A 13944-nucleotide genomic window follows, 5' to 3' on the forward strand; every position below is an offset into this window, starting at 1 on the left:
AATGACTAAATACTGGAATCATAAAGCTCTTATGTTCTGAGGTGTGTATGTAGTTGTGAAGTAAATAAAGGTCATTTTGGGGGTGTGTGTGTATGACAGAGAGAGAGAGTGAGAGAGAGAGATTATACCTATCTAGGAAAGTACTATGGTCTGAATGTTTGTGTCCCCCCCAAATTTACATGTTGAAATATAATGACATTAGGATGTGGGGTGTTTGGGGTTAGGTCATGGTGGTTCTGCTCTCATGAATGAAATTAATGCCCTTATAAAAGTGGCTTCAGAGAGCTAGCTTGCCCCTTCTACCATGTGAGGACACAAGGAGAAGATGTCAGTTTGTAATCTGGAAGAGGGCCCTCACCAGAACCTAACAATGCTGGTGCCCTCATATGGGACTTCCAGCCTCCAGGACTGTGAGAAATACATTTATGTTTTTGATAAGGCACCAGTCTGTGGGATTTGTTATAGCAGCCCGAATGGACTATTGACAGAGTATAAATGAGGAGCTGCATTGAATTCCAGTGAACTTTTTACGTGCATCCCTTGCTAGTGTTTAATAAGGACCACAAAAGAAGTCTTCAAGAAGACAATGCAGGGCTTCCCTGGTGGCGCAGTGGTTGAGAGTCCGCCTGCCGATGCAGGGGACACAGGTTTGTGCCCCGGTCCGGGAAGATACCATATGCCGTGGAGTGGCTGGGCCCGTGAGCCATGGCCGCTGACCCTGTGCGTCTGGAGCCTGTGCTCCACAACGGGAGAGGCCACGACAGTGAGAGGCCCGCGTACCGCAAAAAAAAAAAAAAAAAAAAAAAAGACTATGCAGATTTTTACATGGAAAAAAAGGATGTTCCCAGTTCTATGCCTATCAGTTTCCCTGAGAAATCACCCAAGTCAAGTGGAGTTATTCAAGTAGATATCAGAGTAGATTAGTTTATTGGAAAAATTTAGAGCTGAGAAACACAGAACAGTGGTGCTATTTTTTTTCCTTTTCTTCTTGATCCTCTCCTCCTTGATCATGTTCTCAGTTTAGCTCACCCTTTTATTCTCTTTTTAAAGCTTTTTCAAAAGTTAGAGAAAAAACACCAAGTCAATCAATATTTACTTTGAAGATTAAAAGCTGTAGCTTTTTTAGAGTACATCTTTTAAGCTGCTGCCGTTGTTATGAGGCTGTCTGGACTCCCACCTCATGTCCAGAAAGGACTCATCTGCATTCACTAAGAATTAAATCATATTGAACAATTGACAATAAGAAATAGTTTAGTTCTTGGGAGTTCAGGCTGTAGTGTTTTTATCATAATGTCAGGATGGTTGGTCTAGTTAAAAAAAAATCCTTTATCTTCTAGAATTTTGCCTGTGCCTGTTAAATAGTTGAATTAAACTATCCACTTAAGAAAAGAACTAGCCAAGAAGGTAAGAGTGTGAGCTCTTGGGTCAGACTGCTTGGCTTTGAATCCCGATTATACTGTTTGTCAACTATGGGACTTCTGTAGTTTACTTAAACTTTTCGAGTGTCTGTTCCCTCATCTCTAGAATGGAGAGAATAATATCTGTCTCATAGTTGCTGTAGAAATCAAATGAAGTAATGTATGTAAAGTGCTCAGCAGTGTTGGCTATGACAAGTGCTCCATAAATATTAATTATCATCATTGTTACTCAGCTGATTGAGCATCCGATGGCTGCAACCACTGGTGAAGTCACTTCCGAAAGGGGGAAAGTCAGAGCATACATTTTTTTCAAGGTTGCTATTTTGCAAACTTTAATATTAATGCACTCAATTCAAGGGATCAGCTTCAGAAAAATTGGATAGCTGGAGAGGAAAATTACCTAATCACCAATGTGATTTAAAAAGGTTGTTTCAAATTACACTGAACTGTTAGGGAATGAGAATATGGATCATGCCCTGTATTATTTCATGTTCTCAACTGCACACCACAGACACTTTCTCAGAAAATATCGGGATTAGAAGCTCTTTCATTGTGTATATAAGAGAATGTATAGTGTATAAACTATTTCTTTTTTTTTTATTTTAATTTTTTGGCCATGCCCCGTGGCTTGAGGGATCTTAGTTCCCCAACCAGGGATTGAACCTGTGCCCCCTGCAATAGAAGCGTGGAATCCTAACCACTGGACCACCAGGGAATTCTCTTTGAAACTGGTTATAATACTTGCAAAAATTTCTAGGGTGCCAGAAATTTCCAAATAGTTGGACATAAAAGAAACATAAATTTAGGGTAAAATATTTTAATGTAGTCTCTTCCACCACCAAATGAAAAATAACTAGAGCTATTTCTGGCTACTCTATATAATATAAACTCACATGAGTAAAAATATTATTAGCAACTACTATTTGGTAGGTTCTGTATTTAGGTTTGTCCAAAACATCTCATTTGCATTGTCTTTCTCTGAAGGGCGTCAAGAACTTATTCATTTTTCCACCCCGTAGAACAAATGTTATTTATTTATTTTATTTTTGGGCACAATTTCAGGTTAATCCACCAGTGATTTTACTCTAGAGGTATGATTATCTATTGAAAGTTGATCAGTTCTAAATCTGAATTTTGCATGGATGAGGCATAGGTAGGGCTAATTTATCCCCTAAGATATTAGGGCCTGTGGGCTTCTAAAGGGCTGTGTTTGAGACCTGAAAAAAAAAAAAAATTCTTTGAATTGGCTCAGAAATGCCATAAAAAGTTAAAAAGTCATAATGTAATAAATGTTAAATCAGATGTTCACAAAATATATTGTCACTTTTAATAATCTTAAATGTATGTCATAAAAATTCATTCAATTTGAAAACTTTTTAAAAATTAATTTGCTCACCTGGTAGGAATTCCTAAGTATGTGTGATGATTGCTGATAAAAATTAAATGTGTTATCCAGAGCCAAATGATTTAACAAGCAAAATTTGTAAAATGTCTAAGAATGTTTATATAGCAAAAATTAGTTTAATGAGGCATTTGTAGTTATATTCTCATAGAATTCATTAACATGATGTGAGGCAGAAGTCTGTAAGTGTGAGAGTGAAATGGCCTTGTGATTGTCTCAAACTATTCTGGGCAGGCTTTTAGTTTTAGCTTGCTGTCTCTTTCTACATGACCAATATGGTCGTGGTTAAGCACTCTTACAGGATTAAGGACTAAAAGCTAAGACAGCAAGGTCCATTTGTGCCTGTCCCATCGTTAAGTCAACAGAAAATAAGCAAGGTAATTGCTTTTCAGTCAATATTGTCAGCTGGGTACTGTACTGCTGTAATGGCCTGTCAGCTCTGATTCACTTACATAGAAAGATTAAGAGGGGGGGAAAATGCCCTTTTAATCATCCTGCTGGGAATCGACCTACTCTTTCTTTGTAACCAAACAAGAAAAAACTGAGGTGTGAGTGCTGATCTCTTGAACAGCAGGCAGGACTTAATTTTCAAAAGAAACACGAAACTCCCCAATGCAATTGCTAATCTTGATTTTAGGGGCCTCGCCTGGGATCAAGATGAAGTCTTGGGTTGGGGAGTGAAGCCTTCAGAACTCACCATACGTGCTCTTGCACCCTGGAATGAATTTAATTAATTGATTAATGTTTTAAATAATAAAGAAAGAAAACCAAGAGCACCAAGTCCACATTTTCTATCTCTAACAAAAGACAAGTAGGAACAGGTTCATGTATTCCTAACACTGGATCAGAAATTCACTCTGTGTTCATGCTTTGCATTCTTATGCTCACTTTTCCAGTGATTATTTGCTGAGCCTTTTCTATTGGCCAGGCACAATGCTAGGCCCTAGGCATATAGCAAAGAACAAGTCAGATAAGCAATGTGTTCCCATTTGGCTTATGTGAAACACACCATCAGGTCATTCTGTTAATGGTGGACACAATTAAAGAAGCTCCCAGGAGTGTAAGATAGTAAGTCACTGGAATTTACAAAGGGTGGTCTGGGGTGTCTTCTGGGAAGAAGTGGCATGTAAGCCAAGAAATGAAGGATGAGAATGAGCCAGCTAATTGAAGAGATGGGGAAGCGCATCACAGGGAGAGGAACAGCAGGTGCAAAGGTTTAGTGGTGGAAAGTGCACCTCTGTCCTTCATGAATGGCGTGGTAAGGAAGGAGCCAGCGAAAAGTAGGGGAGCCCCCCTCCCAATTAGATAATTCTTTATGATTTATTTAACAAATACTGATTAGGAGGCATTTTACTAAGTACTTTTAGGGACATGGTCCTTGCCCTCAAGGAATTTATATAGAAAATGTTATTATTTCCCTGGTAGAGATTCATTCTCTAAGTCAATGAATAAATAAATATACTATAGCTTTGTGTATGCTGGTAATATATATCTCAAATTTAGCTTATGCTAAACAAGCCAGCTGACAGGCAGAAAAAATGGTCTGTCGGGTCAGATTTTTAAAGATGTAGACTTGAGTCGCTCCAAGAAGCTGAGCAGTTAAGACATACTATTATTTTGATCTCATGGCTTTAAAATCTCAGACTTCCTCTGCTGCGTGACTTCCAATGGGGACTTTAACTTTCTGGGCTTCACACACAACATCTGAAGAATGGAGGTTTTGGGTGGAATCTAGCTGTTTGTTCAAGCTGATTCTGGAACTTAATGATGTGACCATGTAACTGTTGCCAAATAATTGCAGAAAGGAAGGACACATTTCCCAAATGTGCTCTTTCTTCCTGCTGGCATTTTCTTGGGGGAAGTAGGAGGACTAGAAGAGACATAACAACAAATGCTATTTGGTAATCTACTACTTTGTCCACCTACCATGGTAAGCCCCTTTATTCAGTGTATCTCTTTTAAATCTAAAAAGTACAGATGAGGGCTTCCCTGGCGGCGCAGTGGTTGGGAGTCTATCTGCCGATGCGGGGGGCACGGGTTCGTGCCCCAGTCAGGGAGGATCCCACATGCTGCGGGGCGGCTGGGCTTGTGGGCCATGGCCGCTGAGCCTGTGCATCCGGAGCCTGTGCTCCACAACGGGAGAGGCCGCAGCGGTGAGAGGCCCGTGTACCGCAAAAAAAAAAAAAAGTACAGATGAGGAAACAAGTTTAGAGAACCCAAGGTCATATATCTAGAAAATGGTGGAGCCAGATTTGGAGTTCTTATTTGTGCTCTTTCCACTGTATCTAAAGAAAGCCCAATTGTAGGCAAATGGGTAGATGACCAGGGACATCTTTTCTGGTATCATCTTTTAGGAAGAACTTCCTAAATGAGATGCTTGCTGTAGCCTGGAATGGTTGCTAAAGGGAGCTGTTAGGCTTTTAAAAACAGAATAGCTATTTAGCTAGAAGAGAAATCAGGCAAAGCAAGACAGTAACATTTATTGTGAGTGTATACTTTGTACTAGACTCGATACTATATGCTTTCAATACATCTCATTTAAGTCTTCCAAGAAACCTTTAGCAGGAAATGTGATCACCCCACTGTAGATGAGGGTATCAGTCCTGACCAAGAAAGTAAGGCCAAGAGATTAGGGAACTTTTCCTTGGACAGATAGCTGGTGAGCAGCAGCTATGACGTTCAAACTCCTATTTCTTTGAACATCAAACCTGGGCTATTTCCACTAAGAGAAACCAAGTTTTAGACAGGAATATAGATGATTTCTAGTTGTTTTTTTTTTAGTTCCTAGTATTGTTTTTTTTTACCCTTTGGCCATCCTCATTTTATTTCATTTTTTTACTTCTGCATCTATATCTTTCACGTACACAAAACATTGTTGATGTCTATTTGCCTTCCTTTACTTTCAGCTCAGCTCATTTTAATATATCTTTTTTTCCCCTTTGCTGTCTATGACCAAAGGCTGATTGATGAAAAGTTAACAGTTCTCTAGTTAGCATATTAAATAGACTTTTATCCCTCCTGCTGATGTTGAGGCAACTAATTAACAGCCCCGTTTAGGAGCAAGGAAAGTTGACCTCAGATGGAACAACAGAGCCTTTCAAAGAGAAAAAGGAAAAAGTGGGGTCTCCGAGCTCCCTCAGCTCCAAGCCAATCTGATATAATTGCCTGAGAACAAGGACTCAAGTACTTGGAGTCTTCATAGATAGAGAGCGACAGAAATAATGATTACAGCAAATCAGGACTCATGAATATGCAGCTTATTTCTGCTTAGAGACACTTGAGTTATCGAAATTAAAAATACAAAATTGTGGATTGCAAAGAAAGCAGCGGGTTTTTTTTTTTTTTTTTTTAACAATTGGAAAGTATCACTGGAAATGAAGTCTTCCTGCCAACATGAAGCACATAATAATCATGCCAGGGAAATAATGCTTTTCTAAATGCTTGTTTAAAATAGATTTCTCCCCCCCACAAAAAAACTGTGTTTAAAGATAGACTATGGAAGCTTTAACTCATGTGATTTTTCTTTCTGTGGATTTCAGTTTCAAGGTTATTCATTTTGGAACAGAGTCTAATACCATCTCATTCATGAGATGTTCTCTATAGTTAGCATCTACCCTCAAAAGCCCTGAAATAAGGCAACTTCGTTCTGGTGCCTTTTTCTTTCAGAAGTCCCTTCCTTTTTTTCAGCATTCCTCTAGGATTGACATTTTAGACCCTACCCCATGCTTTAGACCTTTCTTCTATTTCCTGCTAGTTCATCAAAATGACTCATTCTGTGCTCTCTTTATTCAGGATTTTTTGAGGCAATATGGTTAACAAATGTAAGTGAATGTGCTAATGTTTTATAATTTGTAATGTTACTATACTCTTTTAAAAAATTTCGTACTATTTATTTTTTTAATTAAGAATGATTTTCTTTTAATTAATTAATTTTTTTGTCTGCACTGCGTGGCTTGTGGGATCTTAGTTCCCTGACCAGGGATCGAACCCTTGCCCACGACAATGAAAGCGTGGGGGTCTTAACCAACGGGCTGCTGGGAAATTCCACTATTATCTTTTTATGAGTTAAATTTGCAATCCCATTTTTAAATGGGCTTGCAACACCAGGTTGCTACCATGTGGTTAAAATTGCCTTGATCACATGGCTTGTACTACTAGATGCAAGACTATGTAACTAAAATAGTTCTTTTAAAATGACTGTGTGTGTGTGTGTGTGTGTGTGTGTGTGTGTGTGTGTGTGTATTTGAAGAAATAAGTAAACCAAAGCACAGGATTTAGTGATACACAGGACAGTTGGCAAACATATAGCAGGCATTTTTCCATTTCTCTCTTAGTGACTATGGCAGATATTGCTAATTGCTGAGTCATCCTTTCAACTAAATTAGGATAAGACTTCAGAATCCTTCTCAACACAGTACCTGAAATGGGCTCTATCTATTCATAGGAAGTGGCATTTGGGATAAAATCACATATCTTTCTTGATATAGAGGAAGTTAAACATAACAACAGCAAACCAAGGCTTTGAATCATCAGGCTGGTGAGCTGGTGCTGGGATGTAGGAATGAGACAGAGATGATTTTTGGTTATAGGGGTGAAGTCCAGGTAGAGGTTGGAGTGTGGTATTAATAGGTCAATTTAAGTGAAGCAAGTTTCAAAACCAAAAGGCAGTGTGAAAGGTCAGGTTATAAGGGGGTGGGGGCATGCAGAGAGGCAACAACCAAGAATAAAGTGAAAGGAGTGTCATCTTGGGGGATTGGGCAGGTTTGGGAGGGTAAAAGGGGCAGAAATGGTAGAGATTTCTTGAAGCTTTGCAGTTTTACTTCTGCTCAAAGCATCTGAACCTCAAAGCCTTTTCCAAATGCACACCATCTGCCTACATAAAACAACTTGGCATTTGCCATTTTGAATGTATAGGTTGGCACACCTACCATGCTCTTTGCATTCCTAAGTGGGCTTCTGATATTGAGTAAATAGCCACGTTTTCTAACTAAAAGACAACGGAGACAAGAACAGGACAACATGCTTCTCCTAGAATCCTTGTTTCTTGAACAATGCAGTTAACCCTAACCCCATTTTACTTTCTGTGCTTTTCAGCTGAGGTTAAAATGACAAGTCCCAGACCTTCCAGGCTACTTTAGGGCCAGTTAATAACTACCTTCACTGCATCCTGCTTTCTCGCTACCTATTGGAGAAACAATTGAATTTCATGCTCAGATTGACCAATGAATAGGATGCTAAGGGCCATATAGTTCTGCCAAAACTGTACACAGGCCTATAAAAGAAACATGTTGGAGTCATGGGATCAGGGGTATCAAATTTATAGTCTCTTCAGTAAAGTTCTGATTCATTTTCTTGGCTGGGTGTGAGGCTAATGCTTCTGAAATGGAAAAGTTGAGAAGCCTAGATATCTTCCCAGGCAGTTCTGGGTCTTGACCTTCACCTGACACATAGACACAGATGGTTGGGATTGCTAGTTTTGCATTTTCAATATTATCTTCATCCCTCCCTCCAGCCCCTCTCCCACCACTTGCACAGGAAGGAACATGAACCCACATGGAACTGAAAGGGAGAGCTAGATTAGACACTGAAACTAGGACTAAATTGCTTAGCAGGTTAGAAAGGGAAAGCTCTGCCTTTTAATGGTCTCTTCTCTGTGGGCCAATGAATAGAGACTGATTAAGGTGTTAAGTCTTTTTGGTCAAGGGTAATCTAAACTCCTTTACCTGAAATCAGGTTTACTACATAATGACCAACCAAAGTTGAGGGCTGAGACCGTTATCTGGATTATTTAGTCCGTAGGAAGAAACCTGATTTTGCTTCAATTAATCTGATTTTACTGAATAAAACAGTAGAAATTTGGCCTGGGTTATGAAGGTAGTTTGGTCTGAGGAGAATAGACTAAACCCTTTCTTCATTAGAGTGAATGCAAAAATGAAAGTTTAAAGTTCTCAGAGGTAATGTATTCCTTCTTTCATTTCCACTCTTGTGACGATGTTTCTTGCTTTATCGATCGGTTGCCCAAAATGTTGGTTTGGTTTTTTCCATAAGGTGGCTCCAGCAGTGAGCACTTAGTTGCCTTTAACTTCATTCGGAACAATTTTGTTAGGTTGTATTGTGACAGCTGTCATATCAGCGTGCATTAAAAAAAACACATCAAAATTGGTGAATTTTTGTGTAGCCATTTTAATATTGAAGATGGAAGAAAAAAAGCAACATTTTCTGCATATTGTGCTTTATTATTCCAAGAAAGTAGGAAACGCAACTGAAATACAAAAAAAGATGTGTGCAGTGTATGAAGAAGGTACTGTGACTGATCGAATGCGTCAAAAGTCATTTGTGAAATTTCATGCTGGAGACTGCTCAGTGGTCGGGTAGACTAGTTGAAGTCGATAGCGATCAAATTGAGATATTCGTTGAAAACAGTCAATGTTACACCATATGGGAGGTAGCCGACAAACTCAAAATATCCAAATCAAGAGTTGAAAATCATTTGCATCAGTTTGGTTATGTTAATGCTTTGATGTTTGGGTTCCACATAAGTGAAAAAACCTTCTTGACTGTATTTCCACATGCAATTCTCTACTTAAACATAATGAAAACATTCCATTTTCATTTTTTTTTTTTTTTCATTTTCATTTATTTCTTTTTAAAAAAATGTTTATTTATTTATTTGGTTGCACCTGGTCTTAGTTGTGGCAGGGGGGCTCCTTAGTTGCAGCTCCAGGGCTCCTTAGTTACAGCTCGCTGGGTCCTTAGTTTCGGCTCTCAGGCTCTGTATTGCAGCACATTGGTTCCTTGGTTGTGGCATTCAAACTCTTAGTTGTGGCATGCATGTGGGATCTAGTTCCCCGACCAGGGATCGAACCTGGGCCCCCTACATTGGGAGCGTGGAGTCTTATCCACTGCACCATGAGGGAAGTCCCCAAAACGTTCCGTTTTTAAAACAAATTGTGAGGGGTGATGAAAAATGGATACTGTACAGTAATGCGGAATGGAAGAGATCGTGGGGCAAGCAAAATGAACCACCACCAACCACATCAAAGGCCTGTCTTCATCCAAAGAAGGTGATGGTGTGTATGTGGTGGGATTGGAAGGGAGTACTATTATGAGGTCCTTCTGGAAAACCAAACGATTAATTCCAACAAGTACTGCTCCCAGTTAGACCAACGGAAAGCAGCACTCGATGAAAAGCATCTGGAATTAGTTAACAGATAATGCATAATCTTCCATCAGGATAACGCAAGACCGCATGTTTCTTTGATGACCAGGCAAAAACTGTTACAGCTTGACTGGGGAGTTCTGATTCATCTGCTATATTCACCAGACATTGCACCTTCGGATTTCCATTTGTTTAGGTCCTTACAAAATTCTCTTAATGGAAAAAAAATTCAATTCCCTGGAAGACTGTAAAAGGCACCTGGAACAGTTCTTTGCTCAAAAAGATAAAAAGTTTTGGCAAGATGGAATTATGAAGTTGCCTGAGAAATGGCAGAAGGTAGTGGAACAAAATGGTGAATACGTTGTTCAATAAAGTTCTTGGTCAAAATGAAAAATGTGTCTTTTATTTTTACTTAAAAACCGAAGGAACTTTTTGGCCAACCCAATATTAGTTTCCTACAGCTGCTGTAACAAAGTACCCCAAACTGTGGCTTCAGCAATAGAAATGTATTGTCTCACAGATCTCACAGCAAGGTTGTTTGCTTCTGCAGCTGTGAAGGAGAATCTGTTCCATGTGTCTTCCCCTGTTTCTGGTAGTTTTCTGGCAATCTTTGATGTTCCTTGGCTTGTAGAAGCATCACCATGCTTGCTGCCTTTATCCTCACATAGCATTTTCCCTATGAGTGTTTGTCTTCAAATTTCCCGTTTTTATAAAAATACCAGTCATATGCTAATTACCTCATTTTAAGTTGATTATCTCTGTAAAGACCCTGTCTCTGAATACGGTCACATTCTGAAGTATGGGGTGGGTTATGACTTCAACATATGAATTTTTGGAGGACACAATTAAACCCAAAATACTCTAATATATTGTGTGGATCCCTTATATACACACTGAATATATAATTATAAAACCATAATTATATAATCAACATGCCATTGCCTTCATTAAGCGAGTCTGGTTGGATAAGCTTTTCAAATATATATATTTCCTCTTCCTAACTTGAAATGAGAGAGTCAGAATTTATCAATATCTGTTCAGCATTGTGTTGGAGCTGTGTAGTAATCCTTTTTGCTATTTGGGAAATAGAACTGGATGGACAGCTGGCTTCAGAGTTTGCATGAAGAGTACATAATCCTACTTATGTAACCCATCATGTTTGCAAAATCTGCACTGCAGTTTTTGAGAGGGAATGAGATGTTTGGAAATAAAATCTGCTGTGCAGGAGTGTAAAATTTATCCACTCCTCACATTATTTTTATTGTCTATATTCTTATTTTGCATTCTCAAGAGGTATGTATCCCTGCTTGTGTGTTTCTTTCTTGCACATCTTAGGAATTCAGAAAAGGTGAATTATGTTTCTAGGTCTATTCATTGACTTCTTTGTGATGTGCAAGTTGTTTAATTCCTCAAGGAATTAATTATAATTTCTTAAGTCTAGAGTCAATCAGATTAGACTGAGGTGGGATGAGGAAAGAGTGAATTAGGAGTGAAGAGTTATGCTGCCCTTAAAAGTATGAGGGTTCGTTGTTTAAATTGTAATTCTGCAAACAAAGTCGGTCCTTACATCCATGTACTAGCCATATATATATATATAATATATATATATATATATTTTTTTTGATCAGCCCAGCAATACTTCTACCCTGCTTCTTCTGATTTATGGCACTATTACCCCTTCTTCTGTAGGAACTTTTGTCACTGGCCAGTCATATTACCCTATCAACTGGTGACAATGATTGGACAATGATTGGACAAAGACATGTGAACAAGTCAGCCAATCAGAGACCTTCCCTGTGATTTTAAATACTAAGGCAAGGTTGGGAAAAAAGTTTTCATTTTTTGTGAGCTTACCAAGCTGGGATGACTTAGTCTTATCTGAAGTTATAGCCTGCACAACATCTTATGACCGAAGCCTCCATATGATAGGAAAGAATTAGACAACACATAGACACACAGAGAGAAAGAGAGAATGACATTATCATTTGAATTCTTAGAGAAGGTCAGTTTCATGTGTGAACTTTTAAGTTTCTTGAGTCGATAAAGTTGTCCCATTGCTTAAGTTGGTTTCAATTGGCATTCTGTCAGTTGCAACAGAAATAGTCTTTTTCTAAGACAGTCCATAAAAAGAAAAAGCAATAAAACTTGTGTTAAAAGTTCAGGTCTTGGGGCTTCCCTGGTGGCGCAGTGGTTAAGAATCCGCCTGCCAATGCAGGGGACATGGGTTCGAACCCTGCTCTGGGAAGATCCCACATGCCACGGAGCAACTAAGCCTGTGCGCCACAACTACTGAGCCTGCGCTCTAGAGCCCACAAGCCACAACTACTGAGCTTGCTTGCCACAACTACTGAAGCCCACGCACCACAACTACTGAAGCCTGCACACCTAGAGCCTGTGCTCTGCAATAAGAGAAGCCACCATAATGAGAAGCCCGCGTACCACAACGAAGAGTAGCCCGCACTTGCCGCAACTAGAGAAAGCCTGTGCAGCAATGAAGACCCAACACAGCCAAAAATAAAAATAAACAAAATAAACAAATTACAAAAAAATCAGGTCTTGGGCTTCCCTGGTGGTGCAGTGGTTGAGAGTCCGCCTGCCGATGCAGGGGACACGGGTTCGTGCCCCGGTCCGGGAAGATCCCACATGCTGCGGAGCGGCTGGGCTTGTGAGCCATGGCCGCAGAGCCTGTGCGTCCGGAGCCTGTGCTCTGCAACGGGAGAGGCCACAACAGTGAGAGGCCCACGTAACGCAATTCAGGTCTCTCTTTTCAGTGCTAAAGAAAACTTTCTGCAGGTAGCAGTATTTGAAAGATTTTAGGAATAATATGTTTTTCAAAATCTTATTTTTTAGAATTGAAGCTAATATTTTTAATGGAGTTACTCTTTCATTATCACCGGGGATTTTACTTCTCACTTCATGTTTGCATTTCCCATAATTTGAGGGGACCTTAAAACTAGTATCTAGGGCCCTCAAGGCCCTCTGAAAGAGAGGAAGGTCTTTAAGCCTATGCTATACACTATATGAAATGCTTCTTGTTTTCTACTTATCCTTTAAGACCCGCTGAAATGCTACCTTCCTGGTGAACTCTTCTCCAGTTTGCTTGCTTAGAAGTGGATCTTACCTGTGTCCCATATCACCCTATGTCTTAACGACACCAATCCCATCCTGCCTTCTCCTATGGATTTCAGTGCTGTGTAATGAATCATCCCAAATTAATGGCTCTTTTATTATAACTCATCATTTTCTTGGTCAAGGATTTGAATAGGACTTAGCTGGGGGATTGTTCTCCATCTGTTGTTGACTAAGGTCAACTTGATAGTATTTAGCTGGTCTGGTCTAGAAGATCCAAGACAGCTTCGCTCACCAGTTTGGCACCTTGGAGGGGTTGCCACTGCTGTTGTCTCCTCTATGTCCTTTCAGGTCCTGTTTTCCTTTTTCTTTTGGGTTCATGCTTGAAAAAAACCCCTTGCCTCTTATTTGAGAAGGGTTGCTGGAGGGAGGATGTGTTCTGTCTAGCATTTTTACCTGGAAGTCCCCAAAACCTAGTTTACAAAGTACTTTCACATTCAGTTTCTATTTTGTCTTTACAAGGGCCTTATGGTTCTTATTCCTCTATCTTTCAAGATAGGAAAACTAAAATGGACAAGGTTGAGTGTTTTGGTATTCAGGAATAGAAATGCATTGAAGCCAGTGAAGGTAAATATCACTTTTCCATTTCCTTTAAATATCCTATCAGCCCCCAGGCTTACACTTGTGTTTGAAGGTTGCTCTAGGTACTCCATTTGGATTCTCCTGATTTCTGGAACCCAGGTGTTTATTAGGGTTCCCAGATAAAATACAAGATGGCCGGTTAAATTTGAATTTCAGCTATACAACAAATACTTTTTGAGTAAAGGTATTTCAAATATCTCATGGAATACTCATACTAAAAAATTTCATTATTTATCTGATATTCCAAGTTAAAT

This window comes from Neophocaena asiaeorientalis, unplaced genomic scaffold, assembly GCF_003031525.2.
Source record: "Neophocaena asiaeorientalis asiaeorientalis breed wild unplaced genomic scaffold, Neophocaena_asiaeorientalis_V1.1 scaffold268, whole genome shotgun sequence".
Lineage (NCBI taxonomy): Eukaryota > Metazoa > Chordata > Mammalia > Artiodactyla > Phocoenidae > Neophocaena > Neophocaena asiaeorientalis.